Raw genomic sequence first — 6,442 nt, 5'->3', positions numbered from 1 at the left:
TGCATTGCACATTTAAACATCAATGTACTAATGACTGTAAGGTTAAGGTATTATTACTCTAACCAAAATGTGAATTTGAAAAATCATAACTTAATGAATCTATTAAATAATAACTCACTTTTAAACATTGATGGAGGCCCATTATTGAATCTATAATGTAAAATGGGTCCTCACTTAATTTTTAAGAAGAAAATGAAAATAATCTAATAATAAAGAGTTCGGAAATGTGATGCAATTGGTGTCCCTTTTTGAGGATAGGTCTTAACCAAGCTTTGGAGGGCCTTTAAAATTCTGCAATCTAGTTGTGCCAAATTCTCTATTCCCAGGTGGATCATTTGCCCCTGTTGTAGCATTGTGGCTTAAATGTTAGCATCTTGGGAGTTTTGTTTTCTTATACTATATCACCTCCCTTATTGACTTAAGGTGAAGAAATAATTGTTTGAGGAAGGTATAATAATAACACAAGAGAAACAATCAATAGAGCCAGTGGATCAGGGTTATTTTTAAACTACATTTTGACCTTCAGATATTCTCGTGTAATATTTTACATCTTTTCATGTATATGTTGAGAAACAGTTTTGTAAATTAAACTATATTTTATTATTCTGATTGAAGATAGCTATTTAGCTACTTAGAATTGAGGCCACTTCTTCAAAGTGGAAACCATATTTGTCAATAAAAGAAATATAACTCAATGTCGATTTCACATTTGAGCTTGTAGTCACAGTTTGCTAGACCTAAACCAACAAAATGAGAACTATAATGTTCTTTTTCTTTCTCATTTCTTTAACTTGACAGATAAAATTATAGTTACCAGGCACAAGATTTTGTTCTAATTGTGTGTACAGGCTTCATATATTCCACCAGTTAGGCGAAGTAAACTGATAAAATCCAGCCAGTTAGCATATGCATTCACATAATTATTTTCATGGACTAAAACTTCCTAACAACTCTCTTAACATTTTTCAAGAATAAAACGTGATTTCAACCATGGTCACACTATTGTACAATAGATTTTCTAAATTTCTTCCTCTCATTCTATTAAGTGTTTTTAGTTGTGACAGCTACAGTAACAATTTTCACCTCACACACTGCAGGCTAGGTGTGTAGCCATCATGCTACTCCTAATTTCTGTAAATTCAACAATTTTTAGGTCCTACATGAGTGAGCAAATGCAGTATTGTTTCTGTTTCTAGCCTATTTTACTTTATTAAATGTTCCAGTTCTTCTGTACAGTATTTTAGATATAACTTTGTGCTCTTCTTGCCTTTACTGTTTATTCAATAGTTTTATTTTCCTTTTGACGTGACTCTGGTGAATGAGAGGGCTTATATTTTTTTCTCAAACTAAACTTTCACAAGAGTCTGAATTAAACTTTTATGTGAAGGTGGCATTTTTCTGTGAAAAATATTATCTCAAATTTATTTTTTATTTGTTTTATGCTGGTCCTAGGTCTTGAACTCAGGGCGTGGGGTTTTTTGCTTAGGGTTAGCACTCAGGGGCTTTTTGCTTAGGGTTAGCACTCTACGACTTGAGCCACAGTTTCACTTTTTGTATTCTTGTCTTTTTGGTGGTTAGTTATAGATAAGAGTCTCATGGACTTTCTTAGCCAGGCTAGCTTTAGCCACAGTTCTCACATCCTAGCCTCCTGAATAGCTACAATACAGACATGGGTCACTGGTGCTCAGCTCTGAACTTATTCTTCACAGATCATCATAGGAATGTTCCACTATTAGTTACATAGTAATGAAATATTATAAAGGTGAATTTGACTACAAATACAACATTTTCTCATTAAGTTTCAATAATGTTATGAGTAGAGTTTGTTCAAAGAATTATAGTAGTGGTTTTTGGTATGAAGTGTATCTGGACATATTTTTGTACTCCTGATAATGTAACATCCTGTTCTCTTCCCCTCTTCCTCTTCCTATTTTTCCCACTCTTGCTCCCTAAATATATATCTAATTAAATTTATTTAGTAGATGGAATATGGTCTTTGGAATAAGACCTACATTTAAATTTTATTCCCATGGAATTCTATCATGGAAAGGTATCTACATTACTGGTGATTGCACTTAAATGTGTCTAGAAAATGATTCCCGATATTCTTCATGTATATTAAAAGGTGCAAACTTCCAATAAAATGCACTTTTATTAATGCTTATGTATTTTTTCAAGTTCTATAATCTTATTCAATGCCTTGATTTGTAAACTCAACTAATAGTAACATAGCTGACTAATATATCTGACAGTATCTGCCACAGAGTAAGAAATATGCTATATTACAATGCCATTGCTGCTTCACTGTTACTAATTGTAGTGTAATTGCTACATCCTTAATAAACTGATCAGTAATCCTTCTATTTTTCCCAGCAATATTAATTAAGTGTAAAATTAATAACTTAATGATGGGATCTAAGTATTAAATTTGATTCCCTTGAAATGTCTAACAATTTCAAAAGCATGTTTAGGAGATATGCCCTGCCATGAAAGGGCTTGTGGGCAGCATGCTTTCTCAAAAAAAGTTGAATATATCCAAGGTTAAAAAAAAAGATGACACAGAATAAAGTGAAGAAAGGTCATTTTCTTCTGCAAAGCCCCCACCTCCCCACCAACTATCAGTCAGAAATAAACCTTTGTTCCTACCCATGTATTACAGGCACTCATCACTTTCTTTTGGTCTTATATATGGGCAGTTCTTCCTAATACTCTTATTTTTGGCTGCAACAGCTGATTATTTTGCCAAAAATAACTCCAGAACACAGCATTGCCAGATGGACCATATTGGACAAGCATCCAGAGAAGATATGAGCTTGTTTGTGATACACGTCATATCTGACTTAGAGATTTCCCTCAACCTCTACAGGAAAAAAATACAAATAAACTAAGGTTTGGGGTAGTATTCAGTAAACATTTGAGTTGAAATAAATATAGCTTTCTTTCAGTAATTTCTACTGATTTAATGAACAAAATAAAGTATCTGAAAGTAACATACTCTAAAAAAAAAAATATAAAAATGAAAAGCGTAGTATGGAAACCATCTAATTCAAAGAGAAGAATGTATCTGTAACACTGAGGCTTTGAAAAGGGCTCAGGTCTTTAACCAGGATTCTTTTCTTATATTTTTTAATTAAAAACTTGGAAAGTTTTTAATGAGTTTCTGTTTAATGAGTTAGCCAACAACTTTCTGGCATGTTTTCCCAGTTTTCTTATGAACAGTAAGATTAGGAAATGTAGAATAAATTTTCATGAAATTTTGACTATATAGTATCAGATATATCATTGAAATAACATTCTATGTTCTAAAATCTATTTTATTCATTAGAAGTTACAAAATTTTCTACATTTTTGAAATGCTAAGTCTGAAGAGCACTTATTCAACCCACTGCTCTGAACTCAGATTTGGACTAAATTGATTGCGATGTGTTTGGTCCCTGAGGAAAGTTTTCTAACCTCACCCCCCAACCCTCATAAACTAGAGAGATAGAGTGAGGACTTAGCTAAACATATAAAACAGAACTTTGTGTCTGAATTCCATACAATATGTCAAAATAGATGAGGAACACACTTGCTTCAAAATCTTGAACTGTAACATAGGTCTCAAAAGATGTGATTTACTTCTCAGCAAAATGCATTGTTCAAAGTAATAATACATAATGATTTAAATAGGAATCCTAGATGTGTATTCCCTGAAGATAGTTTCATACTTATGTATGAATGCATAGTATGTATCAAAATCGCTAATAAAATATAGATATTCAAAACATGTATACTGAACTTAATATGTGATATCACTTCATCACAGGCTAAGAAGAATATGAGATTGGAAATCACGTCCAAGGTTTGGAAAGGAGCCTGCATAAAAATCCCCCATAGAAATCATTATAACACAAAATTTTTGTCTTCTATTCTCTCTCTTTCTGTACATGACATACTACTGTACATATATATACATATTTTCACTAAGAATAGTAATATTTAGGTAATAAAGAGAAAAAAAGAGGAAGGTCAAGGTAATGAAAAACACTAGCAGTTTAAACAAAAGCCATATCCATTTTCCTTAGAATTTAGCATAAAGATTTGATAAATAGGAAACTAATGACTCAAGCCCTCATATGAGCAGTTCTGAGACTTAATTTTCTAGACACATCACCTTAATTTAAAGTATTTGTTTCACAAATAGGCCTTTTGTCACTATGAAAACCTAAATTTTACATGGATTCTTTAGACTGATGGGCCATATCCATTAGCTCATTCAACTTTAGCACTGATGTCAATGCTCGTATTTTTTTCCAGAACTATTAACTTCACCATTGAGGTCCATGAGTTTTCCCAATTCAAACTTGGGCTTCTTCAGCATTTTAGTTCTGTAACAAAGATACTAGAAATGTATGGATTGGTAAGACTTTTCTTCTATGTTTTCACCAAAATGCTTTCTGGAATCAATTTATTAAGTACATTTTCATTTGTCTTCACTTCTCAGTTGTAAGTTCCATCATCATCTTTAGGATTTAGTAGAACAGTTGATGCTGAGCATAGCAGATCTCCCATATCTGGTTGCTGGATTTTTTTAGTAAAACTATCACAGAACAAATAAAGCAAGTAACTATCTATACTCATGACATCAACAGGAGCTTCAGTCATGGTCTGCCATTTTTTGACCATGGAGTACATTTTGTCCCCATTGAGATCCATGTCATGAAGTTGGTCAGGCAGTTCTTCCTCTGATTATCCTCATTACTTAGTTTGAGTTTTCTAAATGCAACTTCATCATTCAGCAGGTCAGGGGGTTCACTTCAAACACCCGACCCTTAATGCCAGCAGATGCAATTGTAATTTGGATTCATTGAGTCCTGGTGACTTGTGTTTTCTCAATATTTATTATATTGAACGTGGCTGGTGCTTTCACATCGTACTGATCATTCTTAGAAAATGTATCAAAAAAGCTTTCTCTTTTTTACTCCATTTTTGCCACCTCTTGTAAAGTGCTTGTTCCTGTGGACTGCCATGATACTGCTGAGAGAGACAAAAGAGCTAATTTAAAACATTAAAACATGTCTGTAGTGTGGTTGTTGGAAAATTAGCTCCCATTTAACTCCTCCTAAGAAGGTTTTCCTCCCAACTTTCATGTGAAGCTAACTTGAGTAGTATGTAAGCTTTGTGGGCCATAGAAAAAGAATAGCAGGAGATGGGGAGTTTATACCTCGCACTGAGACAACTGCTATAGATTCAACGATTCTGAATAGGAAAAGTTGAATTAAGAAAACTCATAGAAATTCAGCGCATTGTATTATATATTATATATACATATTATATATATATATATATATATATATATATGTATATTTACTTACCATAACCTCATTGTAGGTCAGTATCCAAGCAGTTTGAAAAATCATCTAACCTATTGTATATAGGCTAGGCAGGACAAGATTGCTTCTATCTCTGTAAGACTAAGTTACTGACTGCTTTGAGCCGTCACCTTGAACAATTTTCAGGGCACTAGTCTTCTGATATTAAATCAATAGAGTAGTGGCAACTGATTGCAAGGGCTCAGGAAAGACTAAACTGCTACATAAAAGCAAACAAATCCTTATATGATATGCATACATATGTGCATACATGCATACAGGCACAAACACACACACACACACACACACACACACACACACACACACACACACATATGCCAAGAGTACAAGGGTACTAAAACCTCATTGCTTCAATTCAGGATCTGTTCATGTACTAACCACATAACCTGACTTCTTCAAGCCTCAGTTTTCTTATATGAAAGAAGGAGAGCTGGACGCCTATAATCCTAGCTACTCAGGAGGCTGAGATCTTTGGATCATGGTTCAAAGCCAGCCTATGTAGGAAAGTCCATGAGACTCTTATCTCTAATTAACCACCAGAAATCTGGAAGTGGCACTGTGGCTCAAATAGTAAAGTGTTCACCTTGAGCTGAAGTGCTCAGGGACAGCACCCAGGCCCAGAGTTCAAGCCTCTTCCCCCCGCACCCTGCAAAAAAAAAAAAAAAGAAAGGAAGAAAGAAAGAATGGAGACAGCAAAAGTACCTGTGTTAGTTATATATTTCAGGGCTTGAGAGTTTATGTCTAATATATGACAGTTTTGTTCAAAGTTAATTTTGGATTTAATCAAGTGAAATAATTATAAAAATGATTCAAATTAATATCTCCATGAGATTTTTGCTGCTCCAAAATAGTGTAATTTAAAAGGCTCTGCTTTTCATGATTACTTACATGAACATTATCTTAAATTCCTAATCCAAGATTTTTAGTACTCAAAAAATATAAACTGACTTCTTCAGAAAAGATTAGTAAATCTATAAAAGGCAAATCACTTCTATGTCACAGTGAGAAACCTTCTGTAAAATAATAAACTTTTCTTCTACATATAATACAAAAATGTGATGCAATCATAG

General features: G+C 33.5%; 1 pseudogene; it reads right to left on the bottom strand.

The window, feature by feature from the left end:
• Positions 1-4,843: 4,843 nt before the first annotated feature.
• On the bottom strand, positions 4,844-5,009 carry LOC122111930 (annotated as a pseudogene).
• Positions 5,010-6,442: the final 1,433 nt, after the last annotated feature.

Source organism: Dipodomys spectabilis, unplaced genomic scaffold (assembly GCF_019054845.1).
Source record: "Dipodomys spectabilis isolate Male_0828 unplaced genomic scaffold, ASM1905484v1 ptg000089l, whole genome shotgun sequence".
Classification (NCBI taxonomy): Eukaryota; Metazoa; Chordata; class Mammalia; order Rodentia; family Heteromyidae; genus Dipodomys; species Dipodomys spectabilis.
Note: the sequence above shows the minus strand (reverse complement) of the source record. Positions and strands in the feature narration are given on the sequence as shown.